The sequence below is a fragment of the Oncorhynchus keta genome, chromosome 17, assembly GCF_023373465.1.
Source record: "Oncorhynchus keta strain PuntledgeMale-10-30-2019 chromosome 17, Oket_V2, whole genome shotgun sequence".
Taxonomy (NCBI): Eukaryota; Metazoa; Chordata; class Actinopteri; order Salmoniformes; family Salmonidae; genus Oncorhynchus; species Oncorhynchus keta.
In genome coordinates this window covers 42,556,466-42,580,840 of record NC_068437.1, presented here as the reverse complement: position 1 = coordinate 42,580,840, position 24,375 = coordinate 42,556,466, and the positions used below count along the sequence as shown (strand labels likewise).

The following is a 24,375-nucleotide window of genomic DNA, read 5'->3' as shown; positions in this document are numbered from 1 at the left end:
GTTCGACTCAGGGGTGGGGTGGTCGACTCCAGGGGTGGGGTGGGGTCGACTCCAGGGGTGTGTTGGGGTCGACTCTGTGGGTGGGTTGGGGTCGACTCCAGGGGTGGGCCGACTCCAGGGGTGGGGTGGGGTCGACTCCAGGGGTGTGGTGGGCCGACTCCAGGGGTGGGTGGGTCGACTCCAGGGGTGGGGTGGGGTCGACTCCAGGGGTGTGTTGGGGTCGACTCCAGGGGGTGGGGTGGGGTCGACTCCAGGGTTGGGGTGGGGTCGACTCCAGGGTTGGGGTGGGGTCGACTCCAGGGGTGGGGTGGGGTCGACTCCAGGGGGTGGGTTGGGGCCGACTCCAGGGGTGGGTTGGGGCCGACTCCAGGGGTGGGTTGGGGTCGACTCCAAGGGGTCAGCTGACTTAGAACTGGTGCGGACCAGGGGAATCCGACTGTTTAATTAAAACACCATGGGGTGTGAGTCGGCCCCAACCCACCCACCCCTGGAGTTGGGAAGAGAGGACCACGGACTGGATGGCCAGCAGGCCAAGGATCATTTAATTTGACTAGATGTTATCCATACACTGAGTGAACAAAACATGAGGAACACCTGCTCTTTCCATGACATTATGGTCCTTCTGTAGCTCAGTTGGTAGAGCATGGCGCTTGTAACGCCAGGGTAGTGGGTTCGATTCCTGGACCACCCATACGTAGAATGTATGCACACATGACTGTAAGTCACTTTGGATAAAAGTGTCTGCTAAATGGCATATATTATTGGCATATATTATTATTGATGTCCCTGTTAAATCCACTTCATTCAGTGTAGATGAAGGGGAGGAGACGGGTTAAAGAAGGATTCTTCAGCCTTGAGACATAGATTGTGTGTGAATGGGCAATACAAAAGATTTAAATGCCTTTGACCGGGTATGGTAGTAGATGCAAGAACTGCAGTTGCAGGTTGCAGTTGTAAATGAGAACTTGTTCTCAACTAGCCTACCTGGTTAAATAAAGGTGTTCTCAACTAGCCTACCTGGTTAAATAAAGGTGTTCTCAACTAGCCTACCTGGTTAAATAAAGGTGTTCTCAACTAGCCTACCTGGTTAAATAAAGGTGTTCTCAACTAGCCTACCTGGTTAAATAAAGGTGTTCTCAACTAGCCTACCTGGTTAAATAAAGGTGAAATAAATAAATAAATAAAAAAGTAGCCACCTTTTGCCTTGATGACATCTTTTCACACTCTTGGCATTATCTCAACCAGTTTCACGAGGTAGTCACCTGGAATGCGTTTAAATTAACAGGTGTGCCTCGTTTAAATGGAGCCGACCCTTTTTTCAAATGTTCGCCTAAAATGACATACCCAAATCTTACTGCCTGTATCTCAGGACCTAACACAATGATTTGCATGTTCTTGATACCATTTGAAAAGGGAAACACTGAAGTTTGTGGAAATGTGAAATCAATGTCGGAGAGAAATATTTTTTTGTACCATCTTTGAAATGCAAGAGAAAGGACATAATGTATTATGCCAGCCCAGGCGCAATTTAGGTTTTGGCCACAAGATGGCAGCAGTGTATGTGCAAAGCTTTAGACAGATCCAATGAACCATTGCATTTCTGTTCAAAATGTTGTATCAAGACTGCCCAAATGTGCCTAATTGGTTTATTAATACATTTAAAGTTCATAACTGTGCACTCTCCTCAAACAGTAGCATGGGATAAGAGCGTCTGCTAAATGACTTAAATGTAAATGTATTCTTTCACTGTAAATTGGACAGTGCAGTTAGAGGGGGGACACACGGATCAAGTAGATGTTAAAGTTAATTTGTGGAATTTCTTTCCTTCTTAAGGCATTGGAGCCAATCAGTTGTGTTGTGACAAGGTAGGGGTGATATACAGAAGATTACTTGGTAAAAGACAAAGTCCATATTATGGCAAGAAAAGCTCAAATAAGCAAAGAGAAACAATAGTCCATTATTACTTTTAGAAAATCAAGCGCTACGATGAAACTGGCTCTCATGGAAAGGAAGACCCAGAGTTACCTCTGCTGCAGAGGATAAGTTCATTAGAGTTAACAGCTTCAGAAATTGCAGCCCAAATAAATGCTTCACAGAGTTCAAGTAACAGACACATCTTAACATCAACTGTTCTGAGGAGACTGAGTGAATCAGGCGTTCATGGTCAAATTACTGCAAAGAAACGACTACTAAAGGACACCAATAAGAAGAAGGGACTTGCTTGGGCCAAGAAACTCGAGTAATGGACAAATGTGAGATTTTTGGTTCCAACCACTGTGTCTTTGTGAGACACAGAGTAGGTGAATGGATGGTCTCAACATGTGTGATTCCAACCGTGAAGCATGGAGGAGGTGGTGTGATGGTGTGGGGGTGCTTTGCTGGTCACATTGTGATTTATTTAGAATTCCAGGCACACAACCAGCATGGCTACCATAGCATTCTGCAGCAATACGCCATCCCATCTGGTTTGCGCTTTTCAACAGGACAATGACCCAACACACCTCCAGGCTATGTAAGGGCTACTTGACCAAGAAGGAGAGTGATGGAGTGCTGCATCAGATGACCTGGCCTCCACAACCACCCGACCTCAAACCAATTGAGATGGTTTGGGATGAGTTGGACTGGAGAGTGAACGAAAAGCAGCCAACAAGTGCTCAGCATATGTGGGAACTCCTTCAATGCTGTTGGAAAAGCATTCCAGGTGAAGATGGCTGGTTGAATGCCAAGAGTGTGCAAAGCTGTCATCAAGGTACAGGGTGGCTACTTTGAAGAATCTAAAATATATTTTGATTTGTTTAACAAATTACTACATGATTCCATATATATATATATATCATTCTGGATGGTAGCAGTGTGAACAGGCAGTGGCTCGGGTGGTCGATGTCCTTGATGATCTTCCTGTAACATCGGGTGGTGTAGGTGTCATGGAGGGCAGGTAGTTTGCCCCCAGTGATGCGTTGTGCAGACCGCACCACACTCTGGAGAGCCTTGTGGTTGAGGGCGGTGCAGTTGCCGTACCAGGCTGGTGGTACAGCCCGATTGTGCACCTGTAAATATTTGGGTGACAAGCCAAATTTCTTCAGCCTCCTGAGGTTGAAGAGGCGCCTGTTGCGCATTCTTCACCACACAGTCTTTGTGAGTGGACCATTTCAATTAGTCTGTGATGTGTATGCCTAGGAACTTATAACTTTCAACCTTCTCCACTGCTGTCCATTGGATGTGGATACCCTCTGCGGTTAATTGTTTTATAATTGTTTTAAGGAATACCTAGGATAGGATAAGTAATCCTTCTCCCCCCCCCTAAAAAGATTTAGATGCACTATTGTAAAGTGGCTGTTCCACTGGATGTCATAAGGTGTATGCACCAATTTGTAAGTCGCTCTGGATAAGAGCGTCTGCTAAATGACTTAAATGTAAATGTAAATGTTATATATTTTTTAAAGGGGTGGATCAGCTTAATGTTGAGGAAAGATTGATGGAAGCAACAATGTAACTGTCTGCATCATTTCCACTGAGGTCAGTGCTTTGTGATGGCCACTCCAATACCTTGACTTTGTTGTCCTTAAGCCATTTTGCCACAACTTTGAAAGTATGCTTGGGGTCATTGTCCATTTGGAAGACCCAATTGTGACCAAGCTTTAACTTCCTGACTGATGTCTTGAAATGTCGCTTCAATATATCCACATAATTTTCCGTCCTCATGATGCCATCTATTTAGCGAAGTGCACCAGTCCCTCCTGCAGCAAAGCACCTCCACAACATGATGCTGCCACCCCCATGCTTCACGGTTGGGATGGTGTTCTTTGGCTTGCAAGCATCCCCCCTTTTCCACCAAACATAACGATGGTCATTCTGGCCAAACTGTTCTATTTTTGTTTCATCAGACCAGAGGACATTTCTCCAAAAAGTACAATCTTTGTCCCCATGTGCAGTTGCAAACCGTAGTCTGGCTTTTTTTATGGCGGATTTGGAGCAGTGGCTTCTTCCTTGCTGAGCGGCCTTTCAGGTTATGTCGATATAGGACTCGTTTTACTGTGGATATAAATACTTTTGTACTCGTTTCCTCCAGCATCTTCACAAGGTCCTTTGCTGTTCTGGGATTTTCGCACCTAAGTGCGTTCATCTCTAGGAGACAGAACGCGTCTCCTTCCTGAGCGGTATGACAGCTGCTTGGTCCCATGGCGTTTATACTTGCATACTATTGTTTGTACAGACAATTTTGTACAGATGAACGTGGTACCTCGTTTGGAAATTGCTCCCAAGGATGAATCAAACTTGTGGAGGTCTACAATTTATTTTCTGAGGTCTTGGCTAATTTCTTTTGATTTTCCCATGATGTCAAGCAAAGAGGCACTGAGTTTGAAGGTAGGCCTTGAAATACATCCAAAGGTACACCTCCAATTGACCCAAATGATGTCAATTAGCCTACCAGAAGCTTCTAAAGCCATGACATTATTTTCTGGAATTTTTCAAGCTGTTTAAAAGGCACAGTCAACTTAGTGTATGTAAACTTCTGACCCACTGTAATTGTGATACAGTGAATTATAAGTGAAATAATCTGTTTGTAAACAATTGTTGGAAAATTACTTGCGTCATGCACAAAGTACATGTCCTAACCGACATGCCAAAACAATAGTTTGTTAACAAGAAATGTGTGGAGTGGTTGGAAAACTAGTTTTAATGACTCCAACCTAAGTGGATCTGACTTCAACTGTATAATATTTCATAGTTTTGATGTCTTCACTACTCTACAATGTAGATAATAGTAATAATAAAGAAAAACCCTTGAATGAGTAGATTTCCAATCTTTTGACTGGCACTGTACATATGTATATATACACACACATACGGTATATGCTAGACGTGCCAATGGAGTCTAGATAGTGAATTTACATGTCTAGCCTCTGACATGTCATTGTCATACCTCCTGCTGCAACAAAGAAAGGTTTGCAAAGAAGCTCAACTTTCTAAAGCAAATTAAGTTGATGCATTTGCAAATACGTAGGCTACCTTTGACACAGAATAGTCTAATAGCTGTTTGCATGAATAGCCTCTTAGGGAAAGTATGCAAATGTCACTATGTAAAACCATGCACAGGTTTATAAGATTCAACCAACTGATGCATCCATCCTGAAGCTCCCTAGCCCGTGATCATGATTCTGAGTTCCATTCCATTACAGAGTGTTTGGATGAAGGAGTCTTCTGTACACGGGAGTTTTGTTAAAGAGCCGCGACGCTCGGCCTAAACATTAACAGACAAGAGTTTGTGGTTTTGAAAGCATACGGACATTATCTTTTATAACAGCAAGAAATAATACAAAATAAATAAATAAAAAAGTTAAATTGATACAGACCTTTATAGTGTTAACGTTCCCACACGGGCATATTTCCATTTTACAGCGCTTGTTTGCGGAAGACAGAACTGACTACCTGTGCCAATTAGCCATCTGCGTCTCTGAACACCTGTGTGTAAAGGGAAGATAGACGCCACAAACCTGTTGTCACTGAAAAAACTCTGTCGGCTACAACTGTTAAACCAGGTTAAAACTGTGAGCAGTAAATGTATTTTGCATTCATTACATTATTTTGATGTGATATGAAAGTAGAGGAAGTTATGTTTCTAAAACCACATTTGAGAATCGATTCATGTTTAGATGGAGTATTTAGCTGTTTTGGTTTCCAGAGCCAATTCTCCTTTAAATAGAACATATACGATCCTAAGACTATAAGGAAGAACGTTAGGCTCCTGTAGCCCACTATTGGACTTGGAGCCCCCATACATTTTCAGGAAAACTTTAACACCATTGTGGTAATGGGGTAAGCCTACTGTGTCAGGGCTCGGGGAATGTGAAACTAGTATGCCTTTCTGAGATGGACTTGAAATACATGTATATCAATGCAATTGAGTAACAAATATTTGCTTATTTTTTTGTATCTGACTTGCTAACTGGTTGAACCCAGCGAGTGTATAACTACAACCAATTAGCAAGTCGGAAATGTCTGAGTTTCGTTGTTCCTACTAGCATGTGAACAGTGTCTGGCTAGGTGATTCAACGCACTACAATGGGCGGATTGATTTTGCATGGCCCGGTGCGCCGGAGGGGCGGAATTAAATTATTTAGACCATTCCATTGGTCATGAAGTGAAATCTCCATCCACCCGGGCACCAGGCCATGCAATCGTGCTCTAGTGGACGTTTGGCGCTTCCAAGACCGCTGGAAAAATCACAACGTTGGTGATCTTCTGTTCGGAAAGTCAGAGCCACAGAAAGATGCCGAGTTCCCATCGTGGAATTCCGAGTTGGATGACCGTACAAAACGAATTTTCCCAGTGGGAGTTCATTTTTTGCAATTTCTCATTTGTCTTGAAAAAACTGAAGTCGGAGTTTTCCGAGTTCCCAGTTATTTTGAACGCGGCAGTTGTTGCGACAGTTTCATGATTGCATCCATCGATACAAAGTATCAGCATTACTTTTCACGTGGCCGCGTGCACCAATGGGTCACTGAAGTTCAACAAAATATTCTCTAAGCAATCGTGACCTGTGAAAAGAAATCCACATTCTAATATCGTGATTGACATGATCAATCATCTTCAAATAATCATTAGCGGTGCAAAGTCGGTCAGACTAATAACAAATAAACTTCAGTGACAAAACGTCAACTTACCTCTTTATTCTGAGTAGACTACTGAACAAAATTCCCGCAAAGAATCCATGAAACACTCAGAAGTCAGATAAACTAATCGAAACATGCTGCTTCCGATTGCACGGCGAGGATTTACCAGACCAAATGATGTCATTCACTGAAATGTCAGGTTAAATTATTGGAATCCTGAACGCGATCTACATTGCCTTGTATGCGGTATATACATTGCAGTATGACGATATGTTTTCATCATCTGTGCTGTTAACTGCTCGAAGTCCGCTGGGGTCGGAGGGAAAGGATTCAACCAATAAGCGACAGACAAGACAAGGGAGGGAAGGTCTGTGATCTAGCCTATAGGCGGGGTTAAAGGGCCTATAGGCGGGGTTAAAGGGTCTATAGGCGGAGTTAAACAATAGAACAAGAATGAGGTCCAAAACAGCCGTTTTTATCTCAACATCAAATCACTTCTGAGTAACAATTAAGCACCTCAATGTGATTGTACATAGTACACTACTTTAGACCAGAGCCCTATAAAACCCTATATAGAGTACACTACTTTAGACCAGAGCCCTATAAAACCCTATATAGAGTACACTACTTTAGACCAGAGTCCTATAGAACCCTATTCCCTATATATAGTACACTACTTTAGACCAGAGCCCTATAAAACCCTATATATAGTACACTACTTTAGACCAGAGTCCTATAAAACCCTATATATAGTACACTACTTTAGACCAGAGCCCTATAAAACCCTATTCTTTAGACCAGAGTCCTATATATTCCCTATATATAGTACACTACTTTAGACCAGAGCCCTATAAAACCCTATATATAGTACACTACTTTAGACCAGAGTCCTATAGAACCCTATTCCCTATATATAGTACACTACTTTAGACCAGAGCCCTATAAAACCCTATATATAGTACACTACTTTAGACCAGAGTCCTATAAAACCCTATATATAGTACACTACTTTAGACCAGAGCCCTATAAAACCCTATATAGTACACTACTTTAGACCAGAGCCCTATAAAACCCTATATATAGTACACTACTTTAGACCAGAGCCCTATAAAACCCTATATATAGTACACTACTTTAGACCAGAGCCCTATAAAACCCTATATATAGTACACTACTTTAGACCAGAGTCCTATAGAACCCTATTCCCTATATATAGTACACTACTTTAGACCAGAGCCCTATAAAGCCCTATATATAGTACACTACTTTAGACCAGAGCCCTATAAAACCCTATATATAGTACACTACTTTAGACCAGAGCCCTATAAAACCCTATATAGAGTACACTACTTTAGACCAGAGTCCTATAAAACCCTATATAGAGTACACTACTTTAGACCAGAGCCCTATAAAACCCTATATATAGTACACTACTTTAGACCAGAGTCCTATAGAACCCTATTCCCTATATATAGTACACTACTTTAGACCAGAGTCCTATAGAACCCTATTCCCTATATATAGTACACTACTTTAGACCAGAGCCCTATAAAACCCTATATATAGTACACTACTTTAGACCAGAGCCCTATAAAACCCTATATATAGTACACTACTTTAGACCAGAGCCCTATAAAACCCTATATAGAGTACACTACTTTAGACCAGAGTCCTATAAAACCCTATATAGAGTACACTACTTTAGACCAGAGTCCTATAGAACCCTATTCCCTATATATAGTACACTACTTTAGACCAGAGCCCTATAAAACCCTATACATAGTACACTACTTTAGACCAGAGTCCTATAGAACCCTATTCCCTATATATAGTACACTACTTTAGACCAGAGCCCTATAAAACCCTATTCACTACTTTAGACCAGAGTCCTATAAAACCCTATATATAGTACTACTTTAGACCAGAGCCCTATAAAACCCTATATAGAGTACACTACTTTAGACCAGAGCCCTATAAAACCCTATATATAGTACACTACTTTAGACCAGAGCCCTATAAAACCCTATATATAGTACACTACTTTAGACCAGAGCCCTATAAAACCCTATATATAGTACACTACTTTAGACCAGAGTCCTATAAACCCTATTCCCTATATATAGTACACTACTTTAGACCAGAGCCCTATAAAAGCCCTATATATAGTACACTACTTTAGACCAGAGCCCTATAAAACCCTATATATAGTACACTACTTTAGACCAGAGCCCTATAAAACCCTATATAGAGTACACTACTTTAGACCAGAGTCCTATAAAACCCTATATAGAGTACACTACTTTAGACCAGAGCCCTATAAAACCCTATATATAGTACACTACTTTAGACCAGAGTCCTATAGAACCCTATTCCCTATATATAGTACACTACTTTAGACCAGAGTCCTATAGAACCCTATTCCCTATATATAGTACACTACTTTAGACCAGAGCCCTATAAAACCCTATATATAGTACACTACTTTAGACCAGAGCCCTATAAAACCCTATATATAGTACACTACTTTAGACCAGAGCCCTATAAAACCCTATATAGAGTACACTACTTTAGACCAGAGTCCTATAAAACCCTATATAGAGTACACTACTTTAGACCAGAGTCCTATAGAACCCTATTCCTATATATAGTACACTACTTTAGACCAGAGCCCTATAAAACCCTATACATAGTACACTACTTTAGACCAGAGCCCTATAAAACCCTATATATAGTACTACTTTAGACCAGAGTCCTATAAACCCTATTCCCTACATATAGTACACTACTTTAGACCAGAGCCCTATAAAACCCTATATAGAGTACACTACTTTAGACCAGAGTCCTATAAACCCTATTCCCTATATATAGTACACTACTTTAGACCAGAGCCCTACAAAACCCTATATAGAGTACACTACTTTAGACCAGAGTCCTATAAAACCCTATAGAGTACACTACTTTAGACCAGAGTCCTATAAAACCCTATTCCCTATATATAGTACACTACTTTAGACCAGAGCCCTATAAAACCCTATATATAGTACACTACTTTAGACCAGAGCCCTATAAAACCCTATATATAGTACACTACTTTAGACCAGAGCCCTATAAAACCCTATATAGAGTACACTACTTTAGACCAGAGCCCTATAAAACCCTATATATAGTACACTACTTTAGACCAGAGTCCTATAAAACCCTATATATAGTACACTACTTTAGACCAGAGCCCTATAAAACCCTATATATAGTACACTACTTTAGACCAGAGTCCTATAGAACCCTATTCCCTATATATAGTACACTACTTTAGACCAGAGCCCTATAAAACCCTATATATAGTACACTACTTTAGACCAGAGTCCTATAGAACCCTATTCCCTATATATAGTACACTACTTTAGACCAGAGCCCTATAAAACCCTATATATAGTACACTACTTTAGACCAGAGTCCTATAAAACCCTATATATAGTACTACTTTAGACCAGAGCCCTATAAAACCCTATATAGAGTACACTACTTTAGACCAGAGCCCTATAAACCCTATATATAGTACACTACTTTAGACCAGAGCCCTATAAAACCCTATATATAGTACACTACTTTAGACCAGAGCCCTATAAAACCCTATATATAGTACACTACTTTAGACCAGAGTCCTATAGAACCCTATTCCTATATATAGTACACTACTTTAGACCAGAGCCCTATAAAGCCCTATATATAGTACACTACTTTAGACCAGAGCCCTATAAAACCCTATATATAGTACACTACTTTAGACCAGAGCCCTATAAAACCCTATATAGAGTACACTACTTTAGACCAGAGTCCTATAAAACCCTATATAGAGTACACTACTTTAGACCAGAGCCCTATAAAACCCTATATATAGTACACTACTTTAGACCAGAGTCCTATAGAACCCTATTCCCTATATATAGTACACTACTTTAGACCAGAGTCCTATAGAACCCTATTCCCTATATATAGTACACTACTTTAGACCAGAGCCCTATAAAACCCTATATATAGTACACTACTTTAGACCAGAGCCCTATAAAACCCTATATATAGTACACTACTTTAGACCAGAGCCCTATAAAACCCTATATAGAGTACACTACTTTAGACCAGAGTCCTATAAAACCCTATATAGAGTACACTACTTTAGACCAGAGTCCTATAGAACCCTATTCCCTATATATAGTACACTACTTTAGACCAGAGCCCTATAAAACCCTATATATAGTACACTACTTTAGACCAGAGTCCTATAGAACCCTATTCCCTATATATAGTACACTACTTTAGACCAGAGCCCTATAAAACCCTATATATAGTACACTACTTTAGACCAGAGTCCTATAAAACCCTATATATAGTACACTACTTTAGACCAGAGCCCTATAAAACCCTATATAGAGTACACTACTTTAGACCAGAGCCCTATAAAACCCTATATATAGTACACTACTTTAGACCAGAGCCCTATAAAACCCTATATATAGTACACTACTTTAGACCAGAGCCCTATAAAACCCTATATATAGTACACTACTTTAGACCAGAGTCCTATAGAACCCTATTCCCTATATATAGTACACTACTTTAGACCAGAGCCCTATAAAGCCCTATATATAGTACACTACTTTAGACCAGAGCCCTATAAAACCCTATATATAGTACACTACTTTAGACCAGAGCCCTATAAACCCTATATAGAGTACACTACTTTAGACCAGAGTCCTATAAAACCCTATATAGAGTACACTACTTTAGACCAGAGCCCTATAAAACCCTATATATAGTACACTACTTTAGACCAGAGTCCTATAGAACCCTATTCCCTATATATAGTACACTACTTTAGACCAGAGTCCTATAGAACCCTATTCCCTATATATAGTACACTACTTTAGACCAGAGCCCTATAAAACCCTATATATAGTACACTACTTTAGACCAGAGCCCTATAAAACCCTATATATAGTACACTACTTTAGACCAGAGCCCTATAAAACCCTATATAGAGTACACTACTTTAGACCAGAGTCCTATAAAACCCTATATAGAGTACACTACTTTAGACGAGAGTCCTATAGAACCCTATTCCCTATATATAGTACACTACTTTAGACCAGAGCCCTATAAAACCCTATACATAGTACACTACTTTAGACCAGAGCCCTATAAAACCCTATATATAGTACACTACTTTAGACCAGAGTCCTATAAAACCCTATTCCCTACATATAGTACACTACTTTAGACCAGAGCCCTATAAAACCCTATATAGAGTACACTACTTTAGACCAGAGTCCTATAAAACCCTATTCCCTATATATAGTACACTACTTTAGACCAGAGCCCTACAAAACCCTATATAGAGTACACTACTTTAGACCAGAGTCCTATAAAACCCTATATAGAGTACACTACTTTAGACCAGAGTCCTATAAAACCCTATTCCCTATATATAGTACACTACTTTAGACCAGAGCCCTATAAAACCCTATATATAGTACACTACTTTAGACCAGAGCCCTATAAAACCCTATATATAGTACACTACTTTAGACCAGAGCCCTATAAAACCCTATATAGAGTACACTACTTTAGACCAGAGTCCTATAAAACCCTATATAGAGTACACTACTTTAGACCAGAGTCCTATAGAACCCTATTCCCTATATATAGTACACTACTTTAGACCAGAGCCCTATAAAACCCTATATAGAGTACACTACTTTAGACCAGAGTCCTATAGAACCCTATTCCCTATATATAGTACACTACTTTAGACCAGAGTCCTATAAAACCCTATATAGAGTACACTACTTTAGACCAGAGCCCTATAAAACCCTATAGAGTACACTACTTTAGACCAGAGTCCTATAGAACCCTATTCCCTATATATAGTACACTACTTTAGACCAGAGTCCTATAAAACCCTATATAGAGTACACTACTTTAGACCAGAGCCCTATAAAACCCTATATAGAGTACACTACTTTAGACCAGAGTCCTATAGAACCCTATTCCCTGTATATAGTACACTACTTTAGACCAGAGCCCTATAAAACCCTATATAGAGTACACTACTTTAGACCAGAGTCCTATAGAACCCTATTCCCTATATATAGTACACTACTTTAGACCAGAGCCCTATAAAACCCTATATAGAGTACACTACTTTAGACCAGAGTCCTATAGAACCCTATTCCCTATATATAGTACACTACTTTAGACCAGAGTCCTATAAAACCCTATATAGAGTACACTACTTTAGACCAGAGTCCTATAGAACCCTATTCCCTATATATAGTACACTACTTTTGCCCAGAGCCATATAGAACCCTATTCCCTATATAGTAGACTACTTTAGACCAGAGCCCTATAGAACCCTATTCCCTATATAGTGCACTACTTTAGACCAGAGCCCTACATAGTAAACTGCTTTAGACCAGATTCCTATAGAACCATATTCCTGATATATAGTACACTACTTTAGACCAGAGCCCTAAAGAACCCTATTCCCTATATAGTGCACTACTTTAGACCAGAGCCCTATAGAACCATATTCCTTATATAGTACACTACTTTAGACCAGAACCCTATAGAACCCTATATAGTGCACTACTTTAGACCAGGGCCCTATAGAACCCTATTCATGATATAGTGCACTACTTTAGACCAGAGGCCATTAGAACCCTATTCCCTATATAGTGCACTACTTTAGACCAGAGCCCTATATAGTACACTGCTTTAGACCAGAGCCCTATAGAACCATATCCCCTATATAGTACACTACTGTAGACCAGAGCCCTATAGAACCCTATTCCCTAAATAGTGCACTACTTTAGACCAGAGCCCTATAGAACCCTATTCCCTATATAGTACACTGCTTTAGACCAGAGCCCTATAGAACCATATTCCCGATATATAGTACACAACTTTAGACCAGGGCCCTATAGAACCCTATTCCCTATATAGTACACAACTTTAGACCAGAGCCCTATAGAACCCTATTCCCTACATAGTACACTACTTTAGACTAGAGCCCTATAGAACCCTATTCCCTATATAGTGCACTACTTTAGACCAGAGCACTATAGAACCCTATTCCCGATATATAGTACACTACTTTAGACCAGACCCTATAGAACCATATTCCCTATATAGTACACTACTTTAGACCAGAGCCCTATAGAACCCTATTCCCTATATAGTGCACTACTTTAGACCAGAACCCTATATAGTACACTGCTTTAGACCAGAGCCCTATAGAACCATATTCCCTATATAGTACACAACTTTAGACCAGAGCCCTATAGAACCCTATTCCCTATATAGTACACTGCTTTAGTCCAGAGACCTATAGAACCATATTCCCTATATAGTGCACTACTTTAGACCAGAGCCCTATAGAACCCTATTCCCTATATAGTGCACTACTTTAGACCAGAGCCCTATAGAACCATATTCCCTATTTAGTGCACTACTTTAGACCAGAGCCCTGTATATGGGGTAGTGTATGGGACTTAAAAGGGTAACTAAAGGTGCAATGAAGTAATTAGAAGCCAAGACACTACCCAGGAGCTGTGATTTAACCGGTTACCCAGGAGCTGTGATTTAACCGGTTACCCAGGAGCTGTGATTTAACCGGCTACCCAGGAGCTGTGATTTAACCGGCTACCCAGGAGCTGTGATTTAACCGGTTACCCAGGAGCTGTGATTTAACCGGCTACCCAGGAGCTGTGATTTATCCAGTTACCCAGGAGCTGAGATTTAACCGGTCATGTGAAAAGCTCTCGCATGGTATGTGAAAAGCCCTCCCATGGTATGTGAAAAGCCCTCCCATGGTATGTGAAAAGCCCTCCCATGGTATGTGAAAAGCCCTCCCATGGTATGTGAAAAGCCCTCCCATGGTATGTGAAAAGCACTCCCATGGTATGTGAAAAGCCCTCCCATGGTATGTGAAAAGCCCTCCATGGTATGTGAAAAGCCCTCCCATGGTATGTGAAAAGCCCTCCCATGGTATGTGAAAAGCCCCCCCATGGTATATGAAAAGCTCTCCCATGGTATGTGAAAAGCCCTCCATGGTATGTGAAAAGCACTCCCATGGTATGTGAAAAGCCCTCCATGGTATGTGAAAAGCCCTCCCATGGTATGTGAAAAGCCCTCCCATGGTATGTGAAAACCCCTCCCATGGTATGTGAAAAGCCCTCCCATGGTATGTGAAAAGCCCTCCCATGGTATGTGAAAAGCCCTCCCATGGTATGTGAAAAGCCCTCCCATGGTATGTGAAAAGCCCTCCCATGGTATGTGAAAAGCCCCCCCATGGTATGTGAAAAGCCCTCCCATGGTATGTGAAAAGCCCTCCCATGGTATGTGAAAAGCCCTCCCATGGTATGTGAAAAGCCCTCCATGGTATGTGAAAAGCCCTCCCATGGTATGTGAAAAGCCCTCCCATGGTATGTGAAAAGCCCTCCCATGGTATGTGAAAAGCCCTCCCATGGTATGTGAAAAGCCCTCCCATGGTATGTGAAAAGCCCTCCCATGGTATGTGAAAAGCACTCCCATGGTATGTGAAAAGCCCTCCCATGGTATGTGAAAAGCCTCCCATGGTTTGTGAAAAGCACTCCCATGGTATGTGAAAAGCCCTCCCATGGTATGTGAAAAGCCCTCCCATGGTATGTGAAAAGCACTCCCATGGTATGTGAAAAGCCCTCCCATGGTATGTGAAAAGCCCTCCCATGGTATGTGAAAAGCCCCCATGGTATGTGAAAAGCCCTCCCATGGTATGTGAAAAGCCCTCCCATGGTATGTGAAAAGCCCTCCCATGGTATGTGAAAAGCCCCCATGGTATGTGAAAAGCCCTCCCATGGTATGTGAAAAGCCCTCCCATGGTATGTGAAAAGCCTCCCATGGTATGTGAAAAGCCCTCCCATGGTATGTGAAAAGCCCCCCATGGTATGTGAAAAGCACTCCCATGGTATGTGAAAAGCCCTCCCATGGTATGTGAAAAGCCCTCCCATGGTATGTGAAAAGCCCTCCCATGGTATGTGAAAAGCCCTCCCATGGTATGTGAAAAGCCCTCCCATGGTATGTGAAAAGCCCTCCCATGGTATGTGAAAAGCCCCCATGGTATGTGAAAAGCCCTCCCATGGTATGTGAAAAGCCCTCCCATGGTATGTGAAAAGCCCTCCCATGGTATGTGAAAAGCCCTCCCATGGTATGTGAAAAGCCCTCCCATGGTATGTGAAAAGCCCTCCCATGGTATGTGAAAAGCCCTCCCATGGTATGTGAAAAGCCCTCCCATGGTATGTGAAAAGCCCTCCCATGGTATGTGAAAAGCCCTCCCATGGTATGTGAAAAGCCCCCATGGTATGTGAAAAGCCCCCCATGGTATGTGAAAAGCCCTCCCATGGTATGTGAAAAGCCCTCCATGGTATGTGAAAAGCCCTCCCATGGTATGTGAAAAGCCCCCCCATGGTATGTGAAAAGCCCTCCCATGGTATGTGAAAAGCCCTCCCATGGTATGTGAAAAGCCCTCCCATGGTATGTGAAAAGCCCTCCCATGGTATGTGAAAAGCCCCCCATGGTATGTGAAAAGCCCTCCCATGGTATGTGAAAAGCCCTCCCATGGTATGTGAAAAGCCCTCCATGGTATGTGAAAAGCCCTCCATGGTATGTGAAAAGCCCTCCCATGGTATGTGAAAAGCCCTCCCATGGTATGTGAAAAGCCCTCCCATGGTATGTGAAAAGCCCTCCCATGAAAAAGCCCTCCCATGGTATGTGAAAAGCCCTCCCATGGTATGTGAAAAGCCCTCCATGGTATGTGAAAAGCCCTCCCATGGTATGTGAAAAGCCCTCCATGGTATGTGAAAAGCCCTCCCATGGTATGTGAAAAGCCCTCCCATGGTATGTGAAAAGCCCTCCCATGGTATGTGAAAAGCCCTCCCATGGTATGTGAAAAGCCCTCCCATGGTATGTGAAAAGCCCTCCCATGGTATGTGAAAAGCCCTCCCATGGTATGTGAAAAGCCCTCCCATGGTATGTGAAAAGCCCTCCCATGGTATGTGAAAAGCCCTCCCATGGTATGTGAAAAGCCCTCCCATGGTATGTGAAAAGCCCTCCCATGGTATGTGAAAAGCCCTCCCATGGTATGTGAGGAGAAAGTCACATTTCAATAAAGCAGAGAACACAATCAGAGAAACTTGCTGTTCAAAGGACCGTCTGTCAAGACCAGGAAAAGGAATGTTCTGAGATGGAATACAGGTCTCCGTCCGTCAAGACCAGGAAAAGGAATGTTCTGAGATGGAATACAGGTCTCCGTCCGTCAAGACCAGGAAAAGGAATGTTCTGAGATGGAATACAGGTCACCCTCCGTCAAGACCAGGAAAAGGAATGTTCTGAGATGGAATACAGGTCTCCGTCCGTCAAGACCAGGAAAAGGAATGTTCTGAGATGGAATACAGGTCTCCGTCCGTCAAGACCAGGAAAAGGAATGTTCTGAGATGGAATACAGGTCTCCGTCCGTCAAGACCAGGAAAAGGAATGTTCTGAGATGGAATACAGGTCTCCGTCCGTCAAGACCAGGAAAAGGAATGTTCTGAGATGGAATACAGGTCTCCGTCCGTCAAGACCAGGAAAAGGAATGTTCTGAGATGGAATACAGGTCTCCGTCCGTCAAGACCAGGAAAAGGAATGTTCTGAGATGGAATACAGGTCACAAGACGCGAGATTTCATCTGGAGAGAGAGGGGAGAAAGAGGTCAGGGCACAGGGTAGGGCAGTGTGAGCAGAACCAACGGTGTCGTTTGACTTAGCAAACGAGGATCGGATGTCGTCGACCTCCTTTTCAAAATGGTTGACGAAGTCATCTGCAGAGAGGGAGGAGGGGGGGGAGGAGGATTCAGGAGGGAGGAGGATTCAGGAGGGAGGAGAAGGTGGCAAAGAGCTTCCTAGGGTTAGAGGCAGATGCTTGGAATTTAGAGTGGTAGAAAGTGGCTTTAGCAGCAGAGACAGAGGAGGAAAATGTAGAGAGGAGGGAGTGAAAGGATGCCAGGTCCGCAGGGAGGCGAGTTTTCCTCCATTTCCGCTCGGCTCCTGTGCTGCCCACATCATGTACAGTAGCGTAATATAAATTAACTAGATATGGCAAAATATAGTAAAGCAAACTCACAGATTTGTTCAATAATTACATATATTTCCTCATTAGTGTAGCCCTTTACACTCGTACCTGTATACGCTTTGACAATGGTAGAGTCGGGCACTAATAGACACCTGAATTGGAACATAGTGGCTGTACAGTAACATGCAGAACATGACGTCAGATCTCTGGCTCTGCTCTGTATGGGTTTAATCAGGCAACTTTTGCAACTGTTTTGTTGTCTGAGTAAGGACAATTCTGTCAATTAAGATGACTCTATATACACTGTTCAAAAAAATAAAGGGAACACTTAAACATCACAATGTAATTCCATGTCAATCACACTTCTGTGAAATCAAACTGTCCACTTAGGAAGCAACACCGATTGACAGTAAATTTCACATGCTGTTGTGCAAATGGAATAGACAACAGTTGGAAATTATAGGCAATTAGCAAGACACCCCCAATAAAGGAGTGGTTCTGCAGGTGGTGACCACAGACCACTTCTCAGTTCCTATGCTTCCTGGCTGATGTTTTGGTCACTTTTGAATGCTGGCAGTGCTTTCACTCTAGTGGTAGCATGATACAGAGTCTACAACCCACACAAGTGGCTCAGGTAGTGCAGCTCATCCAGGATGGAACATCAATGCGAGCTGCGGCAAGAAGGTTTGCTGTGTCTGTTAGCGTAGTGTCCAATGCATGGAGGCGCTACCAGGAGACAGGCCAGTACATCAGGAGACGTGGAGGAGGCCGTAAGAGGGCAACAACCCAGCAGCAGGACTGCTACCTCTGCCTTTGTGCAAGGAGGAGCAGGAGGAGCACTGCAAAATTACCTCCAGCAGGCCACAAATGTGCATGCTAAAACGGTCACAAACAGGACCGCTGACTCCATGAGGGTGGCATGAGGGCCCGACGTCCACAGGTGCTTACAGCCCAACACCGTGCAGGACGTTTGGCATTTGCCAGAGAACACCAAGATTGCATATTCGCCACTGGCGCCCACTGGCGCCCTGTGCTCTTCACAGATTAAAGCAGATTCACACTGAGCACATGTGACAGACGTGACAGGCTGGAGACGCCGTGGAGAACGTTCTACTGCATGCAACATCCTCCAGCATGACCAGTTTGGCGGTGGGTCAGTCATGGTGTGGGGTGGCATTTCTTTGGGGGGCCACACAGCCCTCCATGTGCTCGCCAGAGGTAGCCTGACTGCTATTTATTTATTTTTCAAGTCAGTTAAGAACAAATTCTTATTTACAATGACGGCCTAGGAACAGTGGCAGAACGACAGATTTGTACCTTGTCAGCTCGGGGATTTGAACTTGCAACCTTCCATGGTCCTTCTGTAGCTCAGTTGGTAGAGCATGGCGCTTGTAACGCCAGGGTAGTGGGTTCGATTCCCGGGACCACCCATACGTAGAATGTATGCACACATGACTGTAAGTCGCTTTGGATAAAAGCGTCTGCTAAATGGCATATATATTCCGGTTACTAGTCCAACACTCTAACCACTAGGCTACCCTGCTGCCCCTAGGTTAGGTACCGAGATGAGATCCTCAGACCCCTTGTGAGACCATATGCTGGTGTGGTTGGCCCTGGGTTCCTCCTAATGCAAGACAATGCTAGACCTCATGTGGCTGGAGTGTGTCAGCAGTTCCTGCAAGAGGAAGGCTATGCCATGCTATGGACTGGCCCGCCCGTTCCCCAGACCTGAATCAAATTGAGCACATCTGGGACATCATGTCTCGCTCCATCCACCAACATTGCACCACAGACTGTCCAGGATTTGGCAGATGCTTTAGTCCAGGTCTGGGAGGAGATCCCTCAGGAGACCATCAGCCACTTCATCAGGAGCATGCCCAGGCGTTGTAAGGAGGTCATACAGGCACGTGGAGGCCACACACACTACTGAGCCTAATTTTGACTTGTTTTAAGGACATTACATCAAAGCCTGTAGTGTGGTTTTCCACTTTAATTTTGAGTGTGACTCCAAATCCAGACCTCCATGGGTTGATAAATTTGATTTCCATTGATAATTTTTGTGTGATTCTGTTGTCAGCACATTCAATTATGTAAAGAAAACAGTATTTAATATGAATATTTCATTCATTCAGATCTAGGATGTGTTATTTTAGTGTTCCCTTTATTTTTTTGAGCAGTGTATTTTTAAAGATGAGATGTTAAGAATTATAATAAATACAGCTTTCATACAACAGGTGTAGGTAGACCTTACAGTGAAATGCTGAATACAACAGGTGTAGTAGACCTTACAGTGAAATGCTGAATACAACAGGTGTAGTAGACCTTACAGTGAAATGCTGAATACAACAGGTGTAGTAGACCTTACAGTGAAATGCTGAATACAACAGGTGTAGTAGACCTTACAGTGAAATGCTGAATACAACAGGTGTAGTAGACCTTACAGTGAAATGCTGAATTACAACAGGTGTAGTAGACCTTACAGTGAAATGCTGAATACAACAGGTGTAGTAGACCTTACAGTGAAATGCTGAATACAACAGGTGTAGTAGACCTCACAGTGAAATGCTGAATACAACAGGTGTAGTAGACCTTACAGTAAATGCTGAATACAACAGGTGTAGTAGACCTCACAGTGAAATGCTGAATACAACAGGTGTAGTAGACCTTACAGTGAAATGCTGAATACAACAGGTGTAGTAGACCTTACAGTGAAATGCTGAATACAACAGGTGTAGTAGACTACAGTGAAATGCTGAATTCAACAGGTGTAGTAGACCTCACAGTGAAATGCTGAATACAACAGGTGTAGTAGACCTTACAGTGAAATGCTGAATACAACAGGTGTAGTAGACCTCACAGTGAAATGCTGAATACAACAGGTGTAGTAGACCTTACAGTGAAATGCTGAATACAACAGGTGTAGTAGACCTCACAGTGAAATGCAGAGAGGCTATATACAGTAGAGAGGCTATATACAGTAGAGAGGCTATATACAGCAGAGAGGCTATATACAGTAGAGAGGCTATATACAGCAGAGAGGCTATATACAGCAGAGAGGCTATATACAGTAGAGAGGTTATATACAGCAGAGAGGCTATATACAGCAGAGAGGCTATATACAGTAGAGAGGTTATATACAGCAGAGAGGTTATATACAGCAGAGAGGCTATATACAGTAGAGAGGTTATATACAGTAGAGAGGTTATATACAGTAGAGAGGCTACATACAGTAGAGAGGCTATATACAGCAGAGAGGCTATATACAGTAGAGAGGCTATATACAGTAGAGAGGTTATATACAGCAGAGAGGCTATATACAGTAGAGAGGCTATATACAGCAGAGAGGCTATATACAGCAGAGAGGCTATATACAGTAGAGAGGTTATATACAGCAGAGAGGTTATATACAGTAGAGAGGTTATATACAGCAGAGGTTATATACAGCAGAGAGGCTATATACAGTAGAGAGGCTATATACAGTAGAGAGGCTATATACAGTAGAGAGGTTATATACAGCAGAGAGGCTATATACAGCAGAGAGGCTATATACAGTAGAGAGGTTATATACAGCAGAGAGGTTATATACAGTAGAGAGGTTATATACAGTAGAGAGGCTATATACAGCAGAGAGGCTATATACAGTAGAGAGGTTATATACAGTAGAGAGGCTATATACAGTAGAGAGGCTATATACAGTAGAGAGGTTATATACAGTAGAGAGGTTATATACAGTAGAGCGGGTATATACAGTAGAGAGGTTATATACAGCAGAGAGGTTATATACAGTAGAGAGGTTATATACAGCAGAGGCTATATACAGTAGAGAGGCTATATACAGTAGAGAGGTTATATACAGTAGTGAGGCTACATACAGACACTGGTTAGTCAGGCTTATTGAGGTAGTATGTACATGTAGGTATGGTTAAAGTGACTATGCATATATGATGAACAGAGAGTAGCAGTAGCGTAAAAGAGGGGTTGGGATGGGGGACACACTACGCAGATAGTCCGGGTTACCTGTTCAGGAGTCATATGGCTTATGGGGTACAAACTGCCATATTCAGTATCAACGTTTATGATCACCATGTTAGATGTACAGCTACAAGATGACATGACGTCATACCCTGGGTTACCCTGGGCAGAATGGTTGTTTATTGTGAAAGAACATTTGCCTGAAAGCTTCATGACTGCTTTCTATGCGCATAAGAATTACCATCTGTTTCTCTGAATTGCATTGTGAAATCCTAACACTGTAATATCATGTTTTATAATTTAGCTGGGTATATTGGCAATGTAGTAAACTTTGAAATGATACCCACCTGACCCAGATTATGATTTATAATGGAGTTCTCCAATGGAACCCTCTTTGTCTGGAGTAACAGATGACGTTCATATTCTCTCTCTGTAACTCACTTAGACAATACCTTTGATGACACAGTGGTAGCAATACAATGTTACATTTACAGAAAATACAGAAGTGCCAAAGGTGGAGGTGTTGCTCTTTATATTCAGAGCCACATTCCTGTAAAGAATAGAGAGGATCTCATGTTAAATACTATTGAAGTAATATGGCTACAGGTTCAACCGCCTCACCTAAAGCCCATTCTGGTGGGGAGCTGCTATAGACCACCAAGTGCTAACAGTCACTATCTGGATAATATGTGTGGAATGCTTGATATTGTACATTGTATGAACAGAGAAGTATATTTTCTGGGTAATTTAAATATGGACTAACTGTCATCAAGCTGCCCACTCAAGAAAACACTTCAAACTCTAACTAGTGCCTGCAACCTGGTTCAGGTTATCAGTCAACCTACCAGGGTAGTTAGAAACAGCACAGGAATGATATCATCAACATGTATTGATCACATCTTTATGAATGCTGCAGATATTTATTATAAAGCAGTATCCAGATCCTTTGGATATAGTGATCACAATATAGTAGCCATATCTAGGAAAAGTTCCAAAGGCTGGGCCTAATATAGTGTATAAGAGGTCAGGCTGGGCCTAATATAGTGTATAAGAGGTCAGGCTGGGCCTAATATAGTGTATAAGAGGTCAGGCTGGGCCTAATATAGTGTATAAGAGGTCAGGCTGGGCCTAATATAGTGTATAAGAGGTCAGGCTGGGCCTAATATAGTGTATAAGAGGTCAGGCTGGGCCTAATATAGTGTATAAGAGGTCAGGCTGGGCCTAATATAGTGTATAAGAGGTCAGGCTGGGCCTAATATAGTGTATAAGAGGTCAGGCTGGGCCTAATATAGTGTATAAGAGGTCAGGCTGGGCCTAATATAGTGTATAAAAGGTCAGGCTGGGCCTAATATAGTGTATAAGAGGTCAGGCTGGGCCTAATATAGTGTATAAGAGGTCAGGCTGGGCCTAATATAGTGTATAAGAGGTCAGGCTGGGCCTAATATAGTGTATAAGAGGTCAGGCTGGGCCTAATATAGTGTATAAGAGGTCAGGCTGGGCCTAATATAGTGTATAAGAGGTCAGGCTGGGCCTAATATAGTGTATAAGAGGTCAGGCTGGGCCTAATATAGTGTATAAGAGGTCAGGCTGGGCCTAATATAGTATATAAGAGGTCAGGCTGGGCCTAATATAGTGTATAAGAGGTCAGGCTGGGCCTAATATAGTGTATAAGAGGTCAGGCTGGGCCTAATATAGTGTATAAGAGGTCAGGCTGGGCCTAATATAGTGTATAAGAGGTCAGGCTGGGCCTAATATAGTGTATAAGAGGTCAGGCTGGGCCTAATATAGTGTATAAGAGGTCAGGCTGGGCCTAATATAGTATATAAGAGGTCAGGCTGGGCCTAATATAGTGTATAAGAGGTCAGGCTGGGCCTAATATAGTGTATAAGAGGTCAGGCTGGGCCTAATATAGTGTATAAGAGGTCAGGCTGGGCCTAATATAGTGTATAAGAGGTCAGGCTGGGCCTAATATAGTGTATAAGAGGTCAGGCTGGGCCTAATATAGTTTATAAGAGGTCAGGCTGGGCCTAATATAGTGTATAAGAGGTCAGGCTGGGCCTAATATAGTTTATAAGAGGTCAGGCTGGGCCTAATATAGTTTATAAGAGGTCAGGCTGGGCCTAATATAGTGTATAAGAGGTCAGGCTGGGCCTAATATAGTGTATAAGAGGTCAGGCTGGGCCTAATATAGTGTATAAGAGGACAGGATGGGCCTAATATAGTTTATAAGAGGTCAGGCTGGGCCTAATATAGTGTATAAGAGGTCAGGCTGGGCCTAATATAGTGTATAAGAGGTCAGGCTGGGCCTAATATAGTGTATAAGAGGTCAGGCTGGGCCTAATATAGTGTATAAGAGGACAGGATGGGCCTAATATAGTTTATAAGAGGTCAGGCTGGGCCTAATATAGTGTATAAGAGGTCAGGCTGGGCCTAATATAGTGTATAAGAGGTCAGGCTGGGCCTAATATAGTGTATAAGAGGTCAGGCTGGGCCTAATATAGTGTATAAGAGGTCAGGCTGGGCCTAATATAGTGTATAAGAGGTCAGGCTGGGCCTAATATAGTGTATAAGAGGTCAGGCTGGGCCTAATATAGTGTATAAGAGGTCAGGCTGGGCCTAATATAGTGTATAAGAGGTCAGGCTGGGC

The 24,375-nt window shown here is 42.4% G+C and overlaps 1 protein-coding gene across 3 annotated transcripts in view; it reads right to left on the bottom strand.

Moving 5' to 3' along the window:
• The window catches only part of c17h15orf39 (chromosome 17 C15orf39 homolog), a 209,825-nt gene that overhangs the window by 46,042 nt on the left and 139,408 nt on the right, over positions 1-24,375 (bottom strand). The window contains exons 1-2 of one of the 3 annotated variants that reach the window (XM_052466096.1): positions 6,666-6,996; positions 5,355-5,463 (exon numbers count right to left, since the gene is read on the bottom strand). The exons of 1 other annotated variant lie outside the window; for it this stretch is intronic. The gene's annotated coding sequence lies outside the window, so the exon portion shown is untranslated. Of the gene's footprint in view, positions 1-5,354; positions 5,464-6,665; positions 6,997-24,375 lie in introns of those variants that run through there. One more of the 3 variants, XM_052466097.1, reaches the window with a different exon arrangement.